The sequence below is a fragment of the Prionailurus bengalensis genome, chromosome B3 (genome assembly GCF_016509475.1).
Source record: "Prionailurus bengalensis isolate Pbe53 chromosome B3, Fcat_Pben_1.1_paternal_pri, whole genome shotgun sequence".
Taxonomy (NCBI): domain Eukaryota; kingdom Metazoa; phylum Chordata; class Mammalia; order Carnivora; family Felidae; genus Prionailurus; species Prionailurus bengalensis.
Genome location: NC_057355.1, coordinates 9,775,592 through 9,802,649, shown reverse-complemented (window position 1 = coordinate 9,802,649; position 27,058 = coordinate 9,775,592). Strand labels below are relative to the sequence as shown.

Sequence of the window (27,058 nt, the reverse complement as noted above, 5' to 3'; positions counted from 1 at the left end):
CCTTGTGTCCTACTCCACCCCCACCCCCAGCCCCCAAATGCAAGCCTTTACCAACAACCCCTAGGAAACTGAACAGCACACTGGGGGCCACAGAGCACCAGTCCTACCTATGAAGGGGGAGACTGAGGTCCAGGATCCCAAAGGGAGTGACAGCACATTGCTGTCATCACAGCCCAGTCCATGATAAGAATGGGGGGGGGGGCGGTTCCCGCCTCCTCCCCCCAGTGCCACATGGCCAGAGTGAAACCAGAGGCCCAGACACATGGTGTTCTCTGCCCTGCCTCACCAGGGAGGGCCAAAGCTCAGGGAGCCTGTCTCCTGCTCAGAGGAAGTCAGCAGGACCAGAGTGCCCAGATTAAACCCGCAGGGGCCTGGAACGGCCTTTACCCCAATCCCTTTGATCAGATCTCTATAAAGATTTTTCTTTACTCAAAGAGAGCTATAATGCACCTTGGGGACTTTGAAGCAGCAGCACCAAAAAAGTGTAAGGTGCCCCCTGGGGGCGAGGGGAGGGGTCCAATCTCTCAAAGGAAAAGCTTCCCAAGCAACTAGAGGAAGAAAAGGAGCAGTGGGGGGCGTGCCCGAATGGGGTCCTGTGCCAGGCAAGGGGACAGCCGGGCTAGCTGTCTAGAGAAGACTTGCTCTGGACCTGCGTGGGTGGCGCCACCTCGGTGGGCAGGTGGGTGGGACTTAACCACTCCTCCGCTGTTCTCCAGCCCTCTAAACCCAGAGAAGGGACCCCGTCAGGCGGGACGTGAACGGCCGAGGGCACCGGGGGCGCTGGACCCGGTCCCGGCTCGCGTGGACAACAGCCCCTGGCTCGACCCCGGGCCCTCGCTCCGCACGAGGCAGGCGGCCATCTGGCCCTCGGCGTCAAGTGCGCGGGGACTTCTCCGGGCCCGGGCGCAGAGCCCGACCGCTCACATCCTCAAAGCCGAGCAGCCTCCTCTTTCCAGGATCGATAGTAATTTTTTAAAAAGAGAGTCTGCGGACTCAATGAATCAACCACTCCCAAGGGAAAGAGTTGTAGCTCCCGCGCGCTACATCCATTTGCAAAAACAATTCATTCCCTCGCCCGGAGCTCTCTGCAAATACCCTCGCCGGGTCCCCAGGCACGCGCGGGGCGGGAGCAGCCGCGGGGGCTGAGGAGGCGGCGGCGGACTGCGGCCACCCCTCTCTCCACCATTGTCCCCGACTCCGCCGGCCCCCGAGACCCTGCGGCGGCCCGGGAGCTCCGGGGACCCGAGCAGCGCTGGGCTGCTCCCGGGGCGCGCAGCCCCGCGGGGGCTCTCTCGGCCGGGGGGGGGGGGCGCTCAGACGGCGAGGCGCGCAAATCCCCGCACCCTCCGGCCCCGTCGGGGGGGGAGGTGACAAGTGTCGAGCCGGCGGCCGGGCGCACAGCCAGAACAGCCCGAGGCGGGCGCCCCCAGCCCGGCCCAGCCCCGCCACTCACCGCTCGGGGCGCCGCCGCCCGCCGCGCTCAGAGGCTCCTGGTCGCCCGCGCGAGGCTCCACAGCCCCGGCCGCCGCCGCCGCCGCCGCCGCCGCCGCTCCCCTCCCCCGGCTCGCCACAGCCGGAGCGCGCTGCCGCCGCGGTACAGCCCGGGCGCCGCCAACAAACTAGTTTCTCAGGCCTTCCCGCCCCGCCTCCCGGCGCGAAGCCAATCAGAAGCGGCGCCTCTGTGACGGATGGGTGGCCGAACCAGTAGTTCAGTTGGCGGTGGGAGAAAGGGGTGGGCGCCCGGGCCCCGCCGGCACGGCGAGGGGGCGGGGCGGGGAGAGGAAAAGGACTTCGACCAGATTCTTAAAGGCACAGGCGCCTGCCCGCCCCCGCCGCCGAAGTTGGGGGACAAAACCCGACGGTGTTCTAGAGTTTTCCGGAGGAGGCAACTTTATAGATTGCAAACGCCTCTTCTGCACCGGGTGTGCGGAGCCACGCTTTTCGTTGTGAAAGTGTTAGGGAAACCCTTTCATTTTGATCTGGGCTTGTTTCAAAGTTGGGGATTTTCTGCAGCCACGAAACCCCATTAGTACTTGGAATATGTACTTTTCAGGGTACTTCAGCTCTCCCTCTCGTGCCATTGCTCACTAAGTTTTTTATGTAAGCCAGTCTTCAAATATTCACATATTCATCCATTCATTAATTCCTTGCACACACGTTTACCGGACGCCTGCGCGATGTGCTAGTTTCTGAGATGATCTATAATTTCTATTTCCTAACTTCTGGTTTTGTATCTCGTTCCACCACTTCAGGTTGCTGTGTATACAATTTCTTCATCTGTAACGCGGCAGGTAAAAAGTCCTAATGGGATCATTTGCGGTGTGAAAGGAGACAAACTTCTATGACAAGGTAAGTGTGCAATAAATGTGTTTTCTTTTCTCTCTTCCCCTGAAAATTGATAATAGGGTAGGTTACTTAAGGATACAAAAAGCTCTGGTAAAGCTTATAAAGTCCTAAGTGTTGTAGGAGCCAATTATGGGGCGGGGAGAATTCCCAGGAAGCAGAGGTCACTGGGATGGGAGGTGCCAGGAAGGTTTATAAAGGGGGAGGGGAGCGCACAAAAGATTTGCAAGAGGGTGGGATTTTAACTCGTGGAAAGTGGAACGAAGAACCCATGCCTAGAAAGCTGTTTAGACTGGACAAAAGAGATTCCAGGCTTAAAAGGGTGTGAGATGGCAGGGGAGGCGTGTCGGGGAAGCAGCATGGTGCACAGGGGAGCGGAGGAAACCCGATCTGGGTTTGGATTCTGGTTCTACCCCCTCAGGAGCTGTGGAGGACCGGAGGCAGATTGCTCAGGCTCTCTGGGTGTCAAACTCTTACTGGCAAAAGAAGGATTCTAGAACCTATGGCAGGGTTGCTGTAAAGATTAAGTAAGAGAATGGAGGTAATAGACCTGGCACTTAGTAAGTGCTCAATATAGTTTTGTGTCTCCCTTTGGCCTAGATCTGGAGAGAGGCTTCTGGTATTTAAGAGCAGTCTTGGCGAGCAGTAAGCAGTTGGCCAAGTGTGCTGTTCAGGTGCCTTCCAGGGGGAAAAGGCCGCATCAAAATAATTGGCGCATTAGAGAAATGGCACAGATCACATTTGTAGTTTTAGCGTCCTGCCAATTTTGCGGAGCTGGAGTATTTATATAATTGTTGGTTGGATGAAGCTCCACATGCAAAATTGATTCTTCGCAAGCTCATAACCATTGCTTAGTATTCCATTCAGGTTCTCTGAGAGATTATAAGTGCCAAGCATCTAAAATCTAGCTTGCGTGATCATTTCTCCCCTCTTCAACTCCACGGCTTAAATTAGCTACTGGAATATATTAAAATCAAATGCCGGCAACGGAACCAAACCAGACCAAGAACACGTGTCGAGTTATTGAATTTAGATGTGATTTGAGAGGAAAAGAGGACATGAAGCTTGCTTTGCTCGGTCCTCACTCTAGACCCTGGGGCATAACCACCGTCATAGCCCCTACCCCTGTGCTGTAATGAACCACTTACGACCTGTTAGCCCACCCCACTGCGCAGGGAGTTCTGAGAAAGTGGGGATCACGACATCTCTGAATCCTTGCTTCCTCTTACAAGTCGTCTGCACAGTTTTGAAATCCTATGAACAAATCTCCTATCAGATTTCGCTTTTGCTACATGTGACAGAAATAACTGTGAATTTTAAAAAGGTAGAAGTTTGTTTCTTGCCCGTGCGAAATAAATCTGACATTAAGTAATCTGGAACTGGTTGCCAGCTCCACAGTTACCAAGTGCATAGGCTATATTTCCACTCTGCCACCCTTAATGCTTGATTTTCCTTTCCAGTTGCCTCATGTTCCAAAACGGCTGTTGGAACTCCAGCAATAGCACCCACATTTCAGAGGCAGCATGGGATAGAGTAGAAGAGCAGATATGTGCCTCCCAACTGTGTTTGCTCCATTTAAGCAGAAGTCCCACACATACTTCCATTTACGTTTGTGAGTGTATTGCCTCTCCAAACAGAGTCAGGGGTCTTTTACCAAGAAAGAAAAGAGGGAATGGGTTCTTCATGTCAACCAACAGTTCTGGCCCACACCTTTTTCTTTTCCTCCTGTCGTTGGCGTCTTTTCAGTGTTCCGGTGGCTCAGAATCTGAAGTCTTAAAACTTCTCAGATGATGTGCAGAATTCAATGCAAATTTGTTAATAGATGATTGAACTCTTGGTTCGTCTGCCTTCTGGAATGTTCCTTTTCAGTTTCCTCTGCTGATTCCCACTCCCTTCCCAGAGGACCAGATACTGGGGTGCCTAGCAAGTGAGTGCAGGGCACTCTTCTCTACCCATATTCTCTACCCATATTCACACTCCAGGTGATTTCACTAAGGCCCATGCCTTATCTGTGCAAAACTCTGGCAACTTCCTGATCTGTTCTTGCCCCCCCCCCCCCGATTCTGCATAGCTCCTGGCCCACAGGTACAACTGCTTACTCCATGTCTCAGCTTGAATGTCTAAGGGCACCTCTCCCTCACATACCCCCCTGAGCCTCTGATGAACTACCCTGAAAAAGATATGCTGTTCTCCCTGGCAGTGACGAGTGTTGTGGGTATAAAAAAAATTTTTGTAATGTTTATTTTTGAGAGAGAGAGAGAGAGAGAGAGAGAGAAGAGAGACAGAGTATGAGCAGGGGAGGGTCAGAGAGAGAGTGAGACACAGAATCCTAAGCAGGCTCCAGGCCTCGAGCTGTCAGCACAGAGCCCTATACGGGGTGCGAGCCTCAAACCCGCCAACCGTGAGATCATGATCCTGAGCCATACACGGAAGCTTAACCGACTGAGCCTCCTAGGTGCCCTTTGTTGCACTTATGATTTCAAGACATGCTTCAGCAACAACCGTCAGAAATTTTGAAAAAATAATATTACTTACAAAACCTGGAAATTACACAGCACCCTTGGGGACACACAGCAAGGTTGCAGGTAAAGAGAGAGAGAGAGAGCACGCAAGTGAGCATGGGCCTGGGGTTCTGTGTTTACCGAGATAACACAGTAACACAGAACCTTGGGTTCAGGGTTGGGGTCTAGGGCTTCATGGGCTGACCCTTTACTGGTAAGTTCAAAACATAAGAGCTGGAATTTCAAGAGCAGGAATAGAAAAAATGTAAGTAGCCCAAATGGTCAGTTATTGAAATCAAACAAGATTTCTAAAACAAAGGAGCCTCAGTTGGGGGCTGGGGGTAGCCTGGGTCTGATCTCCAGCCAGTGTGTGGCCGGCCATGTATTTATTCCTGATAGCCATCTTTGAAGTCTATGCCCTTATGGTCAAAGAGAAAAAAAGAGAAAACCCAACTGTCAGGGCTCACACTACAACAACTCCGTCTTTTGCTCAAATGAAGTCTTGGCCCCACCCTCCCTTACCGACCTCTAATCCTTGTCAAGTCTGAGCGAATGGGTCTCACCAAGTTCACCGCTACCACCAGACTGCTCCAAACCACCGTCGTCTTTCCCCCGGGTCATCAGAGCAGACACCCAGCTCACCTCCCTCCTTTTCCTCTTGTCCCCTAGACTGTTCTCAACACAGCGGCCAGAGGGATCTTACCACATGATGTGTCGTCCTTCCCTCAGGATCCTCTCATTGCAGAGTCGAGGCCAGAGTCCTTCTGTTGGCCTGACCTGATCTGGCCTGGACCATCTCTCACACGTCATCTTCCACTCCCCTGTCCTCACCCGCTCTGCTCCAGAATCCCTGACCCCTTTGCCAGGCCTCAAACAGGCCAAACGCATTCATACCGCGAGGCCTCTGCCTTTGCTGGCTGGCTCTACCCAGAACGTTCTTCCGCTCCGATGGCCACACAGTTCACTCCCTTGCTTCTCTAGGTCTGCTCAAATGTTACGTGACCACATAGGCCTCCCTGACCGCCTCTCTAAAGTAACCACATTCCCCATCCTGGGAATCTCTAGCCTTACTCCACAGCACTTTTTTCTGCCTGAAGTTATATTTATATATGTATATATTTTTGGGGGTGGGGGAAAAGTGGGAGGCAGTCCTGACATCTAGAAACTGGACGTGCATATTGCATGATGTTCTCCTGCTGAAAATAAAGAATCTCACAGAGGGACACCTGGGTGGCTCAGTTGGTTCAGCGTCCGACTTCGGCTCAGGTCATGATCTCGCGGTTTGTGGGTTCAAGCCCCGTCTCGGGCTCTGTGCTGACAGCTCAAAGCCTGGAGCCTGCTTTGGTTTCTGTGTCTCCTTCTCTCTCTGCCCCTCCCCCGCTCACACTCTGTCTCTCTCTCTCTCTCTCTCAAAAAGTAAACATTAAGAAGAAGAAAAAAAAAGAATCTCACAGAACATCAGCATCAGACAAGGCTTCTCTTGGCCGTGATAGGTCAAGACAAAAAACAAGACTGCTTCCTAATCGTGTCTGAACACAGCAAATGTAAGCATTGTCCAGGTCACAAAATACCAAACATCCACCTCTCCTAGTTAGTGTAGGTACTGTTTATTAATTACAGCTGTGACCTTGATCTGGCCTCCTGTTTTTCAGATAGGGTTTATTGAGCAACACTATAATAGACTCATCCCTGCTTTCTGGCAGCACCCAATCCAGAGAAAGCCCCGCTTCCTTGGGCCCTCTCCCAAACCACCCACCCAAAGCCTAGATCCTAGGCAGGCTCTTCTAACACCTTTGGACCATGGTTCATGGTCTCCGTCGTGGCAACAAGTGCTAAACCCAACTCACTCATCTGTGCACGTTCCTGGCGGGCAATACGGACCCACACACATCGACGGTATAAATACACACGTGCATACATACGTACATTTTATTTGGTATGGGGATTTAATTGGCTGGCTGCTCTCCCAGAATGTAAGTTCCACAAGGGCAAAGACTTTGTCTTGCTGCTCTGTTTACAGACCTAGAAAGTGCGTGGCACATAGAGGGTTCTCAACAAATATTTATTCAATGATTTCAGTGTGTTAGCCACCATTAAGTCAGTGGTTTCTTTTTATTTTTTTTAAACTTATTTACTTTTGGCAGAAAGAGAGAGAGAGAGAGAGAGAGAGAGAGAGAGAGGGAGAGGGAGGGAGGGAGACAGAGAATCCCAAGCAGGCTCCCCGCTGTCTGCACAGAGCCTGACGTGGGGTTTGAACCCACAAACTGTGAGATCATGACCTGAGTGGAACTCAAGAGTCAGGCACTCACTCAACTGACTGAGCCACCCAGCTGCCCCGTGCCAGCGGTTTCTGATCTCAGTGTTGGATACGTTCAGCCAGCTCTTCAATTTTGGGTCAAGCTCCCTAAAGATGGAACCCCTGGTCAGATGGGGCCTGCCCAGGGCAGGGCTGGGGATGGCTTTGTCAGCTTCAGTTCCCAAGGGAGGGGCCGGGTGTCAGTGATTGCTCCTCTGGGGGAGCAGCTGGGATCAAGGTCACCGATGAGTCACCGAGTAGGCTGTGGGTGCATAAAGGAGCAGGGCAGGGCTGGGTCTGGCAGGAACAAAAGCTGTGGAAAACAGACCGTGTCCTGCCTTCACCTGGTGGCGGTGTGGGCACTGCGTGAGGAAGCAGCCTTTCGGACCTGGCGGCTGCCTCCACCCCAGGAAGCAGCAGCCGCGTGACAGCGGTCCCCCTTCAGCGGTGTCCATGAAGCCCCTTCCCCAAATGCACTCTCCCTAGACCACCCGGAAGGCCATCCCTTAGACCTTTATTGGCTAGCAAAAGCATACTCACGGGGCTCCTGGGTGGCTCAGTCAGTTAAGTGTCTGACTCTTGATTTCGGCTCAGGCCATGATCTCACGGCTCAGGGGTTCCAGCCCCACGTCAGGCTCCGCACTGACACTGTGATGCCTGCTTGGAATTCTCTCTCCCTCTCTCTCTCTCTCTGTCCCTCCCCTGTGCACCTGCATTCTCTCTCTCTCTCTCTTCTCTCTCCCTCTCTCAAAGAAGTAAACATTAGGGGTGCCTGGGTGGCTCAGTTGGTTAAGCATCCGACTTCGGCTCAGGTCATGATCTCATGGTTTGTGAGTTTCAGCCCCGCGTCAGGCTCTGTGCTGACAGCTTAGAGGCTGGAGCCTACTTCAGATTCTGTGTCTCCTTCTGTCTCTGCCCCTTCCCCGCTCGTGCTCTGTCTTTCTCTCTCTCTCACAAAAATAAACATTAAAAACAAAATTAAAAGAAAAAAGAAGTAAGCATTTTAAAAAAGCAAACTCCTGTTTCTGTGCCATACAGTCCAATCTAGCGGTATGGGAAGGCCAAAGGGGGTGACAATTTCGGTCTGCGGGTTGGGGCACCTGCAGAGACACCGGGAAGGAGATTTAGATGTCCAGAGCCCAGCCTGTGATGCCGGCAGTGGGGGAGCTGGACCCAGGGGGTGGGAGTGAGCTGTAGGAAGATAAGAGAACATCACAGAACAAACGCCTCCTTTTAGAAATGTAGGCTGGGGCCTGCCCTGCTCCCTTGCTTCCCAGAAACCAGAAGGCAACACACAGTATGGAACAATGGTTAATGAACAACTGTTGAAATGCAAAACAGTGTGTGTACTGTGCTATCTTTGGAGCCCGAAGTGGGAAAAATCAGCAAGTTCGCTTGTAAAGGCGTGTATGTAAATGAAGATGCTCTGAGAGGGCGATCAGAGAATGGACCCAGTGGTCCCTGTTGAGTGGGGACAGGCGGTGGGGCAGCTGAGGGACCGAGGTCTAAACAGCGCAGGAAAGTCAGACGGTTTGATTTCTGAGCTGTGGGAATCTATTGCTTTTTTCTTTTTTCTTTTCTTTTTTCTTTTTTTTTTGCCGCTGGTGGGTGGGGGGGCACGTAGAATCTATCACCTAAGCAAAAACGAATTTAATTTTTAAGTCTATTTATTTTGAGAGACAGAGAGGGAGGCAGGCAAGGAGAGAGAGAGAATCCCAAGCAGTCTCTGTGCTGCCCACACAGAGCCTGACGCGGGGCTCAAGCTCACAAACAGCAAGATCATGACCTGAGCTGAAACTGAATCAGACGCTTAACAGACTGAGCCACCCAGGCGCCCCTCAGAAGAGAATTTAAAAACAAAGTCAGAAGCTTAAATCCCCTCCAGTTGGTTGTGAGGGGATGGCCTCCACCCCCAAGGCCCTCTCCCTGGCATTCAGGAAAGCTGTGAGGGGCACAGGCAGGGCAGGACTCCTGGGCCTGGCTCCAGAAGAGCTTCTCTGGGAAAATAGACACTGTGCCCCGTGCAATTTAGATCCTTGCTCTTATGGGTCCCTGCATAGCTGAGTGGCAGTGAGACTGAGGAGTTTAAAGGCCAGAGGCTTTGTTCATTGACATGTTGATTTCAAAACGTTCAGCATGTTCTAGGCACGAGGCTGCCAGATGAATAGTTCCTGAGGGAGATGGGGCTCTGAGGTGAATAAATCATCGTTCTTTATCCTTAAAAAGAAATCGTGCCCCATAGAGCAGAAAATACACGAACCACAAAATAAAACTAAGAATGTTGCTGAGATTCAGATATAATGCTACGACAGGGCGGGAGAGGGAAGGATCAGTCTTAGAGGCATTTGGACCTTGCTGGGTGAGTAGCATTTAACAGGGGGCAGAGAAGGCATTCATTCCAAGGCAGAAACAAAGAGCCGGCATGGGGAAATTGCAGGGACAGATTCTGGAAAAGAAGAGATGGCCCTGGGAAGACTATTGCGTGGGGGTGGGGGTGGGGGGGGGGGTCATGGGGGTGCTGGCAGAGATGAGAAGACCAGAAGGAAGAGGAAAGCCGGGACTGACTCCTGGTTACTGTCCTGCTGTAGACCCTACAAAGGCCTATAATGGAACCGGCTTTCCTACCACACAAAGAATCAGTGGAGCAGATAAAGTGTTCGTGCTTATTCACACAAAGGGTTACAGCACAGCCTGTTGAGAGCAATGAAGTATCCTTATGTGTCAACACGGATATATCTTGAAAACTGAAATGTTGAGTGAGAGAAAAAAAAAAGCGATTTGCAAATGGACACAAAGAGACCGTCACATTTATGAACATTATGAAATCTTACAAAGCAATGCAGGTGAAGTCCATGCTGTTTGCAGATAGTTGTTCATATTGTATAAACGTTCAAACACCATGTAGGCCTACACCCACAATGTGCTGAGGTGGAACAGAACACTTTGGGAACCCCAATGATACTGAAGATTTTCTGAGAAAATACAAGTGTTAAAACTACCTCAAAGATATGTTCCCGGGGGCGGGGGCGCATATCAGTTGCTCAGTTGGTTAAGTGTCTGACTTCGGCTCAGGTCACGACCACATGGTTTGTGGGGGCTCTGTGCTGACAGCTCAGAGCCTGAAGTCTGCTTCAGATTCTGTCTCCCTCTCTCTCTCTGTCCCTCCCTCACTCATGCTCTGTTTCTCTCTCTCAAAAATGAATAAACATTTAAAAAATTTAAAAAAAACATTAGAAAAAGATATGTGGAAACCGTGAAAGGCTCGATGACAATAAAAGGAATTTTAGGGGCGCCTAGGAGGCTCAGTCGGTTGAGCGTCTGACTCTTGGTTTTGTCTCAGGTCATGATCTTACAGTTCGTGAGTTTGAGCCCCTCATTGGGCTCTGTGCTCAGTGTGAAACCTGCTTGGGATTCTCTTTCTCTCCCTCTCTCTGCCCCTTCCCCGCTTGCTCTCTCTTTCTCTCTCTCAAAATAAAAAAACGTTAAAAAAAGGAATTTTAAAAGCTATTGATAAAAAGGGTCAATCCACCAGGAAGATGGACAATATCATGGCTCTAAATATGTGTGCACCACACATCAGAGCCTCAAAATTCGTAACGTAAAAATGGAGAGATAAGTCCACCACTGTGGTTAGGGACTTCAACACTCCACTCTCCTCTGATAGAGCAACTGATAGAACCACCAGACACAAAATCAGCAAGGATGTAGAAGATCTAAAGAGCACAATTACATTTACAGAACACCCCGGCAACAGCATAGACATTCTCTTTCAGGTGCCTATGAGATATTCCCTAGCATTAGGTCTTGGACCAGAGAGGAACGTCAACGAAAAAAAGAAATTGAAATCATACAGAGTGTGTTCTCTGACCATAATGGAATCAAAGTAGAAATCAATAACAGAAAGACAAATAAAATCTCTAAACATGTAGGAATTAAACAACACGCTTTTCAATAATCCATGGGTCGAAGGGAAGTCTCAAAAGAAATTTAAAAAACAAAACAAACCAACACAGTCAATCTCAGCAAGACATCTGTTAAGATGATACCATATTAAAAGCCACAGAGGTCCAATTCCCTATAAAACCTGTTGTAAGCAGAGACATGTGAAGGTCTTCACATGATGCTGTTTGGCAGACTTAGAAGAAGACTGATTTGTCATGCACCAGCAAGAATGTGACCTGAATTTTCCCCCTCGCAGAAGAAAACTTACACACAGCTGGCCAACAGCGTTCCCTACACCCCCTTCTTCCAATATAATTAGAATATAATTTAATACAATATAATTTCTTGCTGACTTTCCTCCAAGATTGGTAAGATGTCTCAGATGTGCACCTGAGTTTGAAAGCATTTCTCTGTGTTTTTATTTTCCTTTTTTTTTTTTTTTAAACACAAGATGTGGTTGAGAACTGTCTGTTCATTGAAGTTCATCATTTGTCTAAGAGTGGGTCATGGGCAATGAATCACGTACACTTCTGACTATTAATGATGACACAACTGAATATGAATAAAAATACAACATATCCCAGTATGTGGGATGCATTGAGGCAGTACTAGGGGGAAGAAAGGTATCACTAACTGCTTCCATTAGAAGAGTCGCAAGTTAATAACCCAAGTTCCCACCTCAAGGGACTAGAAAAAGAAGAGCAAAATAAATCCAAAGCGAGGAGAAGGAAGGAAGGAATAGAGACAGGAGAAGTAATCAATGACATGGAAACTAGGGAAACAACAGAGAAAATCAATGGAGCAAAAATCTGGTTCTTAAAAAAAAAATCAATAAAATTGATAAGCCTCTAGTAAGAATGACAAACAAAGAGAGAGAAGGCACAAACTATTAATAGCAAGAATGAAACGGGATATCACTATAGATTTGGTCCCTCTGTTAACACACAATGTTGTAAAAAACTCATTTTTTTTATTTAAAAAAAATAAAGATCAGTGTGGCATGTTCCAGAAATAATTAAAGGAAAGAAATAATAATCAGAGAAGTTATAATGCTTGTTTGAGGCTCCAGAATTATAATTAAAAAAAAAAAATCACTGCTTCCGTGTTCACAGGGTACACACCTTGATGTATCCTGTGAACACAAGTTTTTAATACTAAACAACCCCCAAATAAAAACGAATTTGAATTATGGCAGTGCCATATTACATAAGGCAGTTGTTGGTATATGTCGTCTTTAAACTGCATTCCAGACTTTAGTTCTTTTGTAACATACAATACAGTAACAATTTTTTTCTCTTTTTTAAAAATAAGGGGCATTGTAGGGGTGCCTGGGTGGCTCAGTCGGTTGAGCATCTTCACTTTGGCTCAGGTCATGATCTTGAGGTTCATAGGTTCCAGCCCCACATCGGGCTCTGTGCTGGCAGCTGAGCCTGGAGCCTGCTTTGGATTCTGTGTCTCCCTTTCTGTCTGCCCCTCCCCCGCTCGTGCTCTGTCTCTCTTTGTCAAAAATAAATAAACATTAAAAAAAAATAAGGGGGGCTGTAGATCTTCTACTACAAAGAGAATAGTATACTGCTTTACAACTTTATACAACTTTACAGTGATAAATTTGACCATTTCCTCAAAAACTACAAACTGTCAGACTCAACCAAGATGAAATAGTCACTCTGACTCCTCCTATAACCATGAGAAAAACTGAATTAGTAATTTTAAAACTCCCAGAAAAAAAAAAATCTCCAGGCACAGATAGTTTCACTGGAGAATTCTACCAAACATTTAAAAAATGAATGCCAATTCCACATATTTTCTTCAGAAAATAGAAGAGAAAGGAACACTTCACAGTTTATTTTATGAAGTTAGTATTACCCTGATGCCAAAAGCAGTAAAAAAAAAGGAAGCTATAGCATGATCTTTCTCATGAGCTCAGACACAAAACTCTCCAACAAAATATTAGCAACTAGAATTTAGTGATGTATAAAAAGAATTAATTGAGGTGCCTGGGTGTTTCAGTTGGTTGAACATCTGACTTTGGTTCAGGTCATGATCTCACAGTTTGTGAGTTTGAACCCCACATCAGGTTCACTGCTGTCAGCATAGAGCCTGCTTCGGATCCTCTGTCCCCTTCTCTCTCTGCTCCTCCCCTACATGCACTCTCTCTCCCTCAAAAATTTTTTAAAAAGGCATTAAAAAATTAATTATATACCATGACCAACTGGGATTTATTCCAGGTATTCAAGGCTGGTTCAACATTTAAAAGTCAAACAGTGAAAGCTATCATACCAATAGGCTAAAACACAAAAATTATATGATCATATCAATTAATTGACCCATAAAAAGCATTTGAATCCAACACCTACTTGTGATCAAAACTTCCAACAAGTTTGGAATTGAGGGGAATTATCACAACTTGATAAAGAGCATCTACAAAAATCATACACTAAACATTAAACTTAATGGTGAGAGACTGATGTCCCGCTCAAATGGGAAAGAGGCAAGGATATCCACTCATCACTGTCAGTCTAGTACTAGAAGTGCTAGGCACTGCAGAAATGTAAGAAAAGGTAAATTAAAAGCATACGGATAAGGAAGGAAGAGATAAAACTATCTTTATTTGCAGAGGATGTGATTATTTACGTAGAAAATTCCAAAGAATCCATGCAAAAAATCCTCAGAGACTAATAAATATTTTTTTCAGGATCACAGCATATGGGATCAACACAAGGCAATCAATTGAATTTATATACAATCACAATGAACATGCAAGAAAGGAAAATAGAAACACAATGTCTACAGTGGCTCTAGTGAAAATGAAATCATTGGATTATACATGTAACAAAACAGGTACTTCATGTGTACAAAATTGATGAAAGATATCAAAGAGGAAATAGGTAAATGGAGATACACTGTGTTTATAGATTGTGAAACAACCTAGTAAAGATGCCAATTCTCCCCACATTGATTGATAGGTTTAATACAATTCTTATTACTACATCAGCAGGGTTTTTAGAGACATAAACAAGCTTATACTAAAATTCATATGAACCCCACATGGGGCTCTGTGCTGACAGCTCAGAGCCTGGAGCCTGCTTTGAGTTCTGTGTCCCCCTCTCTCTCTGCCCCTCCCCTGCTCATGCTCTGTCTCTCAAAAATAAATAAACATGAAAAAAATTTAAGTAAAAAAAAAAGAATGTATAGAGACATTTAGACACTGGGGAAAAACATATTTGCAAACCCACATCCAACAAAGCACTAGTTTCTGGAATATAAAAAGAAGTCTCAAACTCAACAATCAAAGCGTTAGCAAATAATCCAATAAGAAAACAGGCAAAAGACATGAATATTGGATTTTATTGAAAAGAGTATGAGATGACAAATAGGCACATGAAAAGATGCTCAACCTTATTAGCCATCAGGGAAATGTAAATTAAAACCACAATGGGGTGCCTGGATGGCTCAGTCAGTTGAGCGGCCAACTTCCTCTCAGGTCATGATCTCACAGCTCATGAGTTCAAGCCCTGCGTAGGGCTCTGTGCTGACAGCTCGGAGCCTGGAGCCTGCTTCGGATTTTATGTCTCCCTCTCTCTCTGCCCCTAACCCACTCGCATTCTGTCTCTGTCTCTCTCAAAAATAAATAAACATTTAAAAAAATTAAAAAAAAACCCTCAATGAACTTGGAAACTTAATATAATGTCATATGTCCATTATATCTCAAAAACAAAAACAAAAAACCCACCCACCCCACAATGAGCTCTCACTACCTACCTATCAGAATGGCTACAATAAAAAATAGTGACGACACCAAATGCTGGGGAGGAAACACAGAAACATGGATCCCTTATACATTTGCTAGTGGGGATACAAAATGGCGTTGCCACCCTGGAGAACAAGTTTGGCAGTTTCTTATAAAATGGAATATGCACTTACTATCTAACCCAGCAATTGAGCATTTATCCCAGAGAAATGAGAACTTATGTTCTCACAAAAACGCATATGCAGATGTTCATAGCAGTTTCATTTGTAATAGCCCCAAACTGAAAATAACCCAGGTGTCATTCAGCAGATGAACAGTTAAACCATGGGTCATTCATGTCATGGAACAGCACTCAGCAACAAAAAGGGAAAAAACTATTGGTTCAGGCAACAACTTGAATGAATAGCCAAGGACTTTGTTTTATTTTATTATTTTTTTAAAGTAAATGTCTTTGGCTCAGGTCATGATCTCACAGTCTGTGGGTTCGAGTCCTGCATCAGGCTCTGTGCTGACGGCTCAGAGCCTGGAGCCTACTTCAGATTCTGTGTCTCCCACTCTCTCTGCTCCTCCCCTGCTCATGCTCTGTCTCTCTCTCTCTCCCTCAAAAATAAATAAAAACATTAAAAACAATTTTTTTTTAAGTAAACTCTACACCCAACATGGGGCATGAACTTACAACCCTGAGGTCAAGTGTCACATGCCCCACTGACTGAGCCGGCCAGGTGCCCTGCCAGGGACTTAGGCTGAGTGACAAAAGCCAATCCCAATAGGTCACACACTGGATGGTTCCATTCAGATAGCATTTTTATTTTTTGTTAAAATTTTTTTTAAGACATTAACATCTTTTTTTAAAAAATAAATGTATTTTTTATTAAAGTTTATTTATTTATTTTGAGAGAGAGAGAGAGAGAGAGAGAGAGAGAGAGAGAATCCCAAGCAAGCTTCACACTATCCATGCAGGGCTTGAACTGACGAACCGTGAGATCATGACCTGAGCCTAAATCAAGAGTTGGATGCTTAACTGATTGAGCCACATCCAGGTACCCCAATATCTTTTTTATAAAATGTTTCTTATTTTGTTTTGAGAGAGAGAGAGCGAGAGAGAGCGAGAGAGAGAGCATGAGCATGGGCAGGGGGAAGGACAGAGGAAAGGTGACAGAGAGAATCCCAAGCAGGCTTGTGCTGTCAGCCCAGAGCCTGACACAGGGCTGGAACTCATGACCCGAGCTGAAATGAAAAGGGCAATAGCCCAACCAACTGAGCCACCCGGGTGCCCCCATATAACATTTTTTAAGTGAAAGCATTTTGAAATGGAGGACATAGTAGTGATTTTCAGGGATGAGAAGTGGGTAGGGGAAGGGGTGCCAGGACGGGTGCGGGTGTGACCATACAAGGGCAGCATGATGCATCCCTGTGATGTAGGGGCTGTTGACTGTTGAGTAGCTTAACTGTGCTGGTCGATACCTGAACCCACAAAATTGTGTATTTCTTACACACACGCACACACAAGTACAACTAAAACTGGGGGAATCCAAATAAGACTGATAAATTATATCAATGCCAATATTCTGTCAGCTTACCATAGTTATGGTTTTTTTTTTTAGTTTTGTTTTTAATGTTTATTGTTGACAGAAAGAGACACAGAACACGAGTGGGGGAGGAACAGAAAGAGAGAGAGAGACACAGAATCCGAAGCAGGCTCCAGGCTCTGAGCTGTGAGCACAGAGCCCGACGTGGGGCTGGAACCCACAAACCATGAGAGCATGACCTGAGCTGAAGTCGGACGCCCAACTGACTGAGCCGCCCAGGTGGCCCATACCGTAGCTTTGAAAACATCAGCATTGGGGAAAATTGGGCAGCGTGTACAAGGAACCTCTCTGTATTCTTTCTTACAATTGCATGGGCATCTACAATGATCTCAATACAAATTTCAATCCAAAAAGTCTTCAAAGTTACTGACCCTCTTACTACACCCCCCCACCCCCCAATTAAGAGGACCCAAGTCCGAATGATTTTAAGGAACAGGCTATTTCCCGTGCCTATTTCAAGTGTGTCAGGATATATGAAGAGATGGAAAACCACCGATACCTTTCACTCCAACGTGAATACTAAAACCACATGTAGAAGCCCCATGAGTGAAGGAGGTTTCGAAGAATGAAGCATCTCCAGCTGAGGCAGAGTGGAGAGCATGAAGCCTCTTACCTGCATTCACCGCCCTCCCCCCGGCCTCCTCCCCGCCCCCAGCTACACTTAGGGCCTCCGTGGAAACCAAGGGCCCTACAGCTGACTGTTGGAAAATCACTGCTTTGCAAACCCCTAATTATTGACAATCATAGCTGTGAAAATCCCAAACAAAACACTAGCAAACTGACTTCAACGGAAAACAATTATCTGCTATCACAAGGAAGTAACGTTTATCTCAGGAGGGTTAAAATGGCATAAAAGGGGGGAATATGTTAATATGATACAGCATATCAGTAGATTCAGTAAGAATTCTACCTGCTGAGTTTTAGAGAGGCAAGAAAAAGAAACTTAGTAAAATTAATACTTCTCGTTAAAAAAAAAAGAAGAAGCCTAATTTGCTAATATAAGGCAATTTCCTTAACCCCTTAACCCCGACTATCAGGGGTAGGGGAATCTCTGTGGCTCTTAACGATATGGTCTGCAGCGTAGGAAGCCTCAGTTTGTGGAGGGTATGTGGGTAGAGGCTCCAGGTGGGGAGACCAATCAGATGCCAGTTGGGGAGTCAGGATAACAGGCTGGATGGAACAGCAGTGCTCGCCAGGTAGAGACGGGGCACCGTCGATGAGGCACCTGACAGCGCCTGGAACGCTGATTTCCAGAGAAATCGAAAGTGCCTCCAAGGTTCAGAGGGTGACTCAGTGAACAATGTCAGACTCAGAAATGGAGCAGAGATGGTGGAGAAGCAGGTTTGGTGAGCGGTGAAGGAAATTTCTATTTCTGTCTGTACCTCTGTAACTGCACAGAAGGTGATGTGAAGTGTGGGGAAATATTAGCTCCTCCGAGAACACCTGTTGCTTTCTTCCTTACTTGAGGTCTTTTAACACTCCAGTGAAATTTTTGAAAATATGTTTTGTGAGAAAGACAGAGACAGAGCATGAGCAGGGGAGGGAGAGAGAGGGAGACACAGAGAGAGAGGGAGACACAGAATCCGAAGCAGGCTCCAGGCTCTGAGCTGTCAGCACAGAACCTGACGCGGGGCTCGAACTCACAGACCGTGAGATCATGACCTGAGCCGAAGTCGGATGCTCAACCGACTGAGCCACCCAGGCGCCCTGGACATTTTTTACCATAAACAAAATTTTGATTAATCACATTGTTCTCTAGTAAATGCTAGAGATCATGAATATGGTTTTTAACATCCAAACAGCAGCTGGAGAAACCCCAGATAGAAGTGTGGTCTTGCAGTGCTCTGCTTCTCATGGCTGCACTGTCAGCAGACTGGAGGAAGTTGGGTCAATAATTAGTGTCATAATTATCATTACCATCCTCTGCCCATGAATTAACAGTAATGAGAGAATATCCTGCTTTGGATGAAAGGAGCTTTCAAACTAAAAAGATAGGGAGGAAGACAGGAAGAAACACCCCTCTTCCTGCATCATGGAGAAAACTAAGAGCTAAATATTCCAGGAACATTTTAAGGGGTATGGGGAAGGGTTCCAAGCAGGAGAGATGACAATGGAGAGGGGACACTGGGGACACTTACTCATCCCGAGATTTGCCCCTGGGAATCCAGGTCCCAAAGCCTTCCTCAACTGGTGCTTCCCTTGGCAAATAGTGTAACACCATGTGTGAGACTTAGAAAAACCAAGTTTCCGTGGGGCACAAGAAATGACGGAGAATTTCCCTTTGCTTGCGTTTTGTCTGGGCCCGGGTAGCAGATTTAGAGTGGGATTGAGTGAGCAGAGAAACCGGAGTAGGAGGTGGGGGTAGGAGTGTCTCCAGGGAGCCATGACTCATTCTCTGATCTTGAAAAAGGAGAGGATAAAGAATGACAGAAGAGGTCCTCAAAGAACCTTAAAAAATTTATTGGCATTTGTGCAGACACTTCTTTCAAAGCACTTGAATTTCTATGTTCTCATTTAATCTTCACCCTGTGAAACTCCTGAAAGGTGTCCTAGTCTGCAGATCCACCTTGGGAGTTCTGGGGGGGCCATGGAAGACTTCGGAAGGGCAGGGGTGCTGCTCAATTTAGAGACTGCACCGCCCAAAACACATGGAAATGAACCCTGGAGCCAGACTGAATGTAATTCATGCAAAACCCACGAATAGCTGACTGGAGTTGCAATCGATTAGCTGCCTCGTGTTACATTTGATAGACGTTTAAATATGTATTTATATTGATTTTTTTTTTAATATTTAGAGCGCATGTGTTTCCCCTGGTTCCTAACACTACAGTAGGTCCTCTAAAAGCTTGTCAACCTTAGTCACCTCCGCCGAAGTGCCCTGTGGGTAAAAGGTCCTGGAGTCTAACATGTCAGGCAAGACAGGCTTCTAAAGTCCCAAAAGAATGTCCTGGCAGAACGTGACAAAGTGTGGGACGTATGGTTGCAACATCACACTTTGAAGACTTATTTTAGACAAACAAACAAAATGGGGCAGTTGGTGAAATGAGTGGAGGCTGGGAGGCGAGGTGCCAGGGCTCTGGGTACAGTAGTGGGTGAACATGCTCGAAGGGCTTCCAACCAACCCCTAGGGAACTTCTCCAGAATCCCTTGGAAGTGACACAGCTTCCTTCTCCCGAAGGTGAGAAAAAAAGTCGTCTCCCTTTTGACTCACAGAGATGTGGAGCAGATCCGATGACCACCATGTTGATGGTTGGTTGAAGGTGGTTGGTTGGTGGTTGAAGGACAGAGGGGCCGGAGGCTCTCAGTCTCCTGCTCCGTCATTAGGTTTGTGACATTTCTTCACTCTGCTTTCAGATCCTGGCTGCTCTGTGTAGTTGCTGTGCCGGATCCCGGAGCGTGCTTGGCTTTTCCCCGGGAGGCCTCCAGAAGCAGTCTTGCAGCATTATTTCTACCATTAATTATTTTTCTTTCAATCCACATGGCAGGTCTCACCCCATGAGAGAGAGAGAGAGACTCTCACATAGATGGGATCTGGACCCTGCCGGGGAGAAATATACAACATGAACAAAGTGAAATGGAAATGGAAATCTACAGCTCCAGAACCCTGAGTATTTTTGTTTTGTTTTCTCTTTTTAAAAAAAAATCATTTTTGAGCTATATGTTCTACATCCATAGGCTCCAAAGCCAGGCAATGTTTGATGAGTTTGATGCTGTCCTAAAAGGAATTTATTTTAATTTTTTTAATGTTTATTTTTGAGAGACAGAGAGAGACAGAGAGACAGAGACAAGGGGGAGTAGGAGAGGGGCAAAGAGACAGGAAGACACAGAATCTGAGTCAGGCCCCAGGGTCTGAGCTGTCAGCACAAACTGTGAGATCATGATCTGAGCCGAAGTTGGACACTTAACCGACTGAGCCACCCAGGTGTCCCTAAGTGGCATTTATTTTGAAATTTCGTTTTGAAAGTGTTTATTTATTTATTTTGAGAGAGAGAGAGAATGCGCACTTGTGCAGGAGGGACAGAGAGAGAGGGAGAGAGAGAATCTCAAGCAGGCTCTGTACTGTCAGCACAGAGCCCATGAGATCATGACCTGAGCCAAAATCAAGAGTCTTGATTAACTTAACTGACTGAGCCTCCCAGACATCCCTAAAATTTCATTTTTTATTAGCATGTTGCTCCTATGTGGAAATACAATTGATTTTTTTTCAGTTTTATTTATTTATTTTGAGAGAGAGAGACAGCATAAGTGGGGTAGGGGCAAAGAGAGAGGGGGACAGAGAATCCCAAGCAGGCTCCTCACTGACAGCAGAGAGCCTGATGTGGGGCTCAAACTCATGAACAGTGAGGTCATGACCTGAGTCATAGTCAGATGCTCAACCAACTGAGCCACCCAGGTGCCCCAAAATACAATTGATTTTTAAACGGACTTTTTTCTCATGGTTTCGAATAAATTCATTATTAATAGTTAAAGTATAGATTCTTCTGAATTTTCTAAGCACACAATCATATTCTCCGTGAATAATAACAGCTTTATTTTTTCTTTTCCAATCCTTATAGTTCCTACTTCCTTCTCCTTTACCGAACTCCCTTTGACCCCAGGTTCATTTTTGATACAAATGGAGCTCCTAGGCAACTTTGTTTTCTCTGCAACTTGAGGGAAAACATCCAACGTTTCACATTTGAATGTACTGTTTGGTGTAGGTTTTGTACATATTCTGTATCAGAGCCCTCCTATGTACCATCTGGATTCTTTGCCTCAGATGTCCTGTTGGAGCTGTTGCCTCTAGAAGCATCTTTCCATGGACTCTGATCACCATCGTGTGTGCCTGGACAGCACCTCCTTTGTGCCCATGCTATGTGATTCTTCCCCCATGCCCAGAGGCTTTCCCGCTAATGCTGAAGTGGCAGACAATGGGGGTCCCCACTGGGTGCATCCCCAGGGCCACGCTTTGACAGTGGACATGGGAGCCAGTTGATCAGATCCTACCCACCCCCCCCCCCCCTTCTCCCATCCTAGACAGATTGTGCTGAGAAACAGATGGTCTCACAGGACCGTGCACATTAAGGCAATGGCCAGCTGGCATCCTCCTAATGGCCATCCTCCTAATGGCTCTCCCACTTCCCTGTCTCATTCCCTCTTCTCCAAACTCTAGCTCTTTGGGATTGCCTCAGGCTCTGCTGTCCAGGAGACTCGGAGAGAGTTGAGAACAGGTGTGACCCCAGAAAACAGACAGAATGTCAGAGCTGGATCACAGACCAACTGAAGTCTTAAGGACCCCACGATTAGTGACAAGGGGGTGATCACACCTGGCATGCAATGGCATCACCATTGACGCTCTCTACCTGTGGTTAATTTGGATAAGGTGTAAGATGGGGAGGGGAAAGTGAGGCATTTGTTGATGCAGTGGCTGGGGGACTTGGACGCTTAGGGGCAATGATTAGCACAGGCTGTGGATCGTGCTGGCTTTCGGTAATGGCATGGGGAGCAGGGCAAGCAGCTGGCTGTCAACTCCAGGCATGCTCTGAAAGTGACAAGCGAGAGACTTAGCCTCTTCAAGTACAGGGAACTCTTGGGAAAATCACTTCTGTCAAATTTTGTTTCGTGTATCTGGGAGCTGTGTTATGAAGCACACTCAAGATTGTTATATTTTATTTTTTTTTCTGTTTTCTTTTTTTCATTAAAAAAATTCTTTTAATGTTTATTTTTGAAAGAGAGAGAGAGACAGAGTGCGAGCAGGGGAGGGGCAGAGGTAGAGGGAGAAGCAGAATCCGAAGCAGGCTCCAGGCTCTGAACTGTCAGCGCAGAGCCCGACTCAGGGCTCGAACCCAGGAGCCGTGAGATCACGACTTGAGCCAAAGTCAGCCGCCTAACCGACTGTGCCACCCAAGTGCCCCAGATTGTTATGTTTTCTTGATGAACTGACCTCTTACTGGAATGAAATGTCCTGCTTGACTTCTTGTAAGTACACTGTCTCTTGAAGTTTACTTTGCCTGTTATTCTTAGGGTCATACCAGCTTGCTGACGCTTGGCGTCTTCGTAGGTCTTTCCTCAACCTTTTTCTTTTGACTTGTTTTCATCTTTATGTTTACAGTGTGTTTTTTGTAAAGGACATATCGTTACGTCTTGCTTTTTTATTGAGTCTGCTAGTCTCTGTTCTTAAAGTGGGCATTTCAGGGACGTCTGGGTGACTCAGTCCATTAAGCGTCCAACTCTTGGTTTCGACTCAAGTCATGATCTTACGGTTTGTGAGTTGGAGCCCTGCATCAGGCACTTTGCTGACAATGCGGAGCAAAGTGCATTGGGATTCTCTGTCTCCCTCTCTCAGCCTTTAACCCACTTGTTCTTTCTCTCTCACAAATAAATAAATAAATAAATTAGGTGAGCATTTTAAAGACTTGGTTTCAAGTAAGCATTTAGGTAAGGGTTTTTAAAAATTGGTTTTGTTTTATTCTTCCATTATGTAAAAAGTATAAATACATATTTTACATTCATATTTCCTCCCTTCTTACATAAAATATAACATACTCTATAAACAGTGTTCGATGCTTTGATTTTTCCTCCTCTGTTAACAATATATCATGAATACAGACTCAGCAGTTTATAGGTGGCTCCTCATTTCTTTGTGGAGTTGCAGGGCTTTGTTTTGATGTCCCAATGTTTATTCAACCCATTCTTACTGATGACATTTGGGTCCTGTTTTTCACTATTACAAATACAGTTGCAAAACCCCAAAAGCCTCCACCAAAAAACAAACAAACAAACAAACAAACAAACAAACAAACAAAAAACCCTGCTAGAATTGATGAATGAATTCAGTAAAGTTGCAGGATACAAAATCAGTGCACAAAAATCTGTTGCATTTCTATACACCAATAATAAAGGAGCAGAAAGAGAAATTAAAACATCAATCCCATTTACAATTGCACCGAAAATAAGATAGCTAGGAATCAACCTAACCAAAGAGGTGAAAGACCTGTGCTCTGAAAACTATAAAACACTGATGAAAGAAATTAAAGATGACACAAAGAAATGAGAAGACATTCCATGCTTGTGGATTGGAAGGACAAATATTGTTAAAATGTCAATACTACCCAAAGCAATCTACAGGTTTAATGGAATCCCTATCAAAATACCAACCACATTTTTCACAAAGCTAGAACAAACAATTCTAAATCTTGTATGGAAGCACAAATGACCTGAATAGCCAAAGCAATCTTGAAAAAGCAAAGCAAAGCTGGAAACATCATAATTCTGGACTCAAAGGTATACCAGAAAGCTGTAGTAATCAAAACACTATGGTGCTGGCATAAAAGTGGACACATAGATCAATAGAACAGAAAAGAAAACCCAGAAATAAATGCACAACTGTATAGTCAATTAATCTTTGACAAAGCAGAAAAGAGTATATAATGGGAAAAGCCAGGCTCTTCAACAAGTGGTGCTGGGAACACTGGACAGCTACATGGGAAAGAATGAAACTGGACCACTGTCTTACACCATATGCAAAAATAAACTCAAAATCTGTTAAAGACCTAAATGTGAGACCTGAAACCATAAAAATCCTAAAAGAGAACACAGCCAGTAACTTCTTTGACATTGGCCATAGTAACTTCTTTCAAGATATGTCTCCTGAGGCAAGGGAAACAAAAGCAAAAATAAACCATTGGGACCTCATCAGAATAATCAGCTTCTGCACAGTGAAGGAAACAATCAACAAAACTAAAACATAACCCACGGAATAGGAGAAGATATTTGCACATGACATTTCCGATAAAGGGTTCATATCCAAGACCTATAAAGAACTTATACAACTCAACACATAAAAAATGAATAATCCAATTAAAAACTGAACAGAAGACATGAATAGACATTTTTCCAAAGAAGATATATATGGCCCACAGACACATGAAAAGATGCTCAATATCACTCATCATGAGGGAAGTACAAGTCAAAACTACAATGAGATGTCACCTCACACTGTCAGTATGACTAAAATCAACAACACAAGAAACACCAGGTGTTGGTGAGGATGTGAAGAAAGAGGAAACTTCTTGACTGTTGGTGGTAATGCAAACTGGCGTGGCCACTCTGGAGAACAGTATGGAAGTTTCCAAAAAAGATAAAAACAGAACTACCCTATGACCAACAATTGCACTACAAGGTATTTACCCAAAGAATACAGAAATGCTAAGTCAAAGGGATACATGCACCCCATTATTTTATTTATAGCAGCATTGTGTACAATAGCCAAATTATGGAAACAGCCCAGGTCTTCGTTGATTGATGAATGGATAAGGAAGATGTGGTGTACATATATGTGTATATATATATGTATATATATAAATACACAATGGAATACTACTCGGCCATAAAAAGAAGGAAATCTTGTCATTTGCAATGCAAGGATGGGACTAGAGACTATTATGCTAAGCAAAATAAGTCAGTCAAAGACAAATCCATATAATTTCACTCATATGTGGAATTTATGAAACAAACGAGCAAAGAGGAAAAAAGAGAGAGCAAGAGAGAGGCAAACCAAGAAACAGATTCTTAAGTACAGAGAACAAACTGATAGTTACCAGACAGGCGGTAGGTGGGGGGATGCGTTAAATCAGTGATGGGTTTCAAGGAGTACGGTTGTGAAGAATGGAAGTGTTGAATCACTATATTGTATACCTAAAACTAATATTACCCTGTATGTTAGCGAAGTGGAATTTGAATAAAAACTGAAGAAAAAACCCTACCAAATACACTCTTTTCTAGTGAGGGCTTATACCTTTGTAAAATACAGTTGTAGCGAATAGCCTTATGCATAGTTTTGAGTATGTATCATTCGGTAAATTCGTGGAAGCGGACTTGATGGTCAGAGAACAGGTGCATATGTGATTTTGTTCGGTATTGCTACATATCCCTTCAGAAGGATTACATCCTTTTGCGTCTTGTAGGTGGGGCTTCTCGAATGGAAGGCTTTGTCTCAGGGGGATCAGGAAGACTGCTCTCTATTATCTTGGGCCTCTCAATGCCAGAACACAGAGTTCTTTTCCCTGGAACATTCAATTGCTTTAAGGAGAAGTTGTCTGATTGTTCACCTGGAGGGAATTTGTATTCCTTCCAGCTGTCTGTGTTTCTCCATGTGTGTGTGAGGTATGGTGTCAGGGGACAGTGGTGGTGAGGTCACTAGCTCCATATATACATCTTCTGAAATTCTCCGTGGCAGCCTCACATGTCACTTCTACCAAGTGTTTCTGAATCTCAAGCCTCTCTGTAGGCCTTCAAGGCAGGCTGAGAGCCTTTCTGAGTGTAATGCCGGCCACGCCACTCTTGGTTGGGACTTCTGCTCGCTCAAGTAGTTGTTCTTGTGGGTCCCCTCCAGGGGCTACCCATCTTGCAGAATGCTGCTGAAATCTTCTATTTGTGTTCTGCCGCTTATTCTCTTTCCTAGTGAGGGCTTATGCCTTTTTAAAAATGAATTAAGGACTGTTTTACGGGTTGGGGGCGGGAGAGATCATTTTGTGGTGTGATTCCACCACTTTGATCCGGAAGCGTGCCGGTACTGAAGCAATGACAGGAAAGCGAGGGAAATGGTCAGGAAATGGTCAGGCCTTTCTAATAATGGCTTCTCTGGACTGTATATTAAAGTTCCACTTCATGGTTTTTGAGGAACGTAAATGAAGGAGTTAAGCTTATTTTGACATCGCTTTTGGTTGCCAGATGGCGTATCTTTGGCTGGGCCACCCTGGTTCTTGATACATAAAGGATTAATGAATAACTGACTTAATTCTGAAAATAGAGCAGATCTTATGCTTAAAATTCGCAACATGCTAAAATATTTGATTCAGCCATTCTGCTTCCTGACATGCATATGAGGCTTTAATTTTATTATAAAGCAATAAAACAAAAAAACCCTGCAAGGCATCTGCAGAATTCTCTTATGCTCTGGCAATTCACTGGGGCCTCTGCATATGCCATAGGTTTTCCCAGACACCTGGCTTCCTCTAGGACTAAGGGGTGAAATGAATATTTGCCATTATAGACGGTACATACCTTGCTTGCCCAATCAATGGTCTAACTGCCATCTATCTGGGGTCAGCCTTGTATCAGGTACTGTGCTCGGGGCTGGGGATAAGACAATCGCTGTTGTCAGGGGATCTACAGTCTGGTGGAGGAGGAAGGGGAGGTGGGCCAGCGAAGAGACAGTTATAAGATGATGTGATGCGTGCCGTTATAGCAGAATGTAGAGATGAGTCCAGGATTTAATTATCATCGCTAACAATGTTCATTTTTATATATGTTCCCTTTGACAGTGCATATATTAAAGCTGAAGCAATACGGAGAAGATTGGCTAGGTTTCTGAGCAGAGATGGCTTGGAAACTCATGAGGCACTTATATTTTTGTTAGGCAACCTGTTATAGTAGAAATATGTCTGAACTTGGTCTCCGAAGGCCTGGGTTTGATTCCTTTTCCTACCTTTAATTTCTACTAAACAAGCCCCTTAACCCTCTTTAGGGCCTCCATTTCCTCATGTTTAAATGCAAGGGGGAGAGAAGAAATGATTGCTGAGGCCCTTCTGTGTCAACCATCTCATAAGCTGAATTCCAGCTACTCTCTGATGTGAAACTAAGAGCCTGGTTTCAA

At 45.5% G+C, this 27,058-nt stretch overlaps 1 protein-coding gene and 1 long non-coding RNA gene across 2 annotated transcripts in view; one reads left to right on the top strand and one right to left on the bottom strand.

The window, feature by feature from the left end:
• KLHL25 (kelch like family member 25) overlaps positions 1-1,609 on the bottom strand; it is a 34,371-nt gene extending 32,762 nt beyond the window's left edge. The window contains exon 1 of the mRNA XM_043554728.1: positions 1,454-1,609. The gene's annotated coding sequence lies outside the window, so the exon portion shown is untranslated. The remainder of the gene's footprint in view (positions 1-1,453) is intronic.
• A 134-nt stretch (positions 1,610-1,743) lies between these two features.
• LOC122468256 lies at positions 1,744-6,069 on the top strand. The gene is made up of 3 exons (XR_006293174.1): positions 1,744-2,100; positions 2,253-2,349; positions 5,514-6,069. It is a non-coding gene; the product is annotated as an uncharacterized LOC122468256 (long non-coding RNA).
• The last annotated feature ends 20,989 nt before the right edge of the window (positions 6,070-27,058 follow it).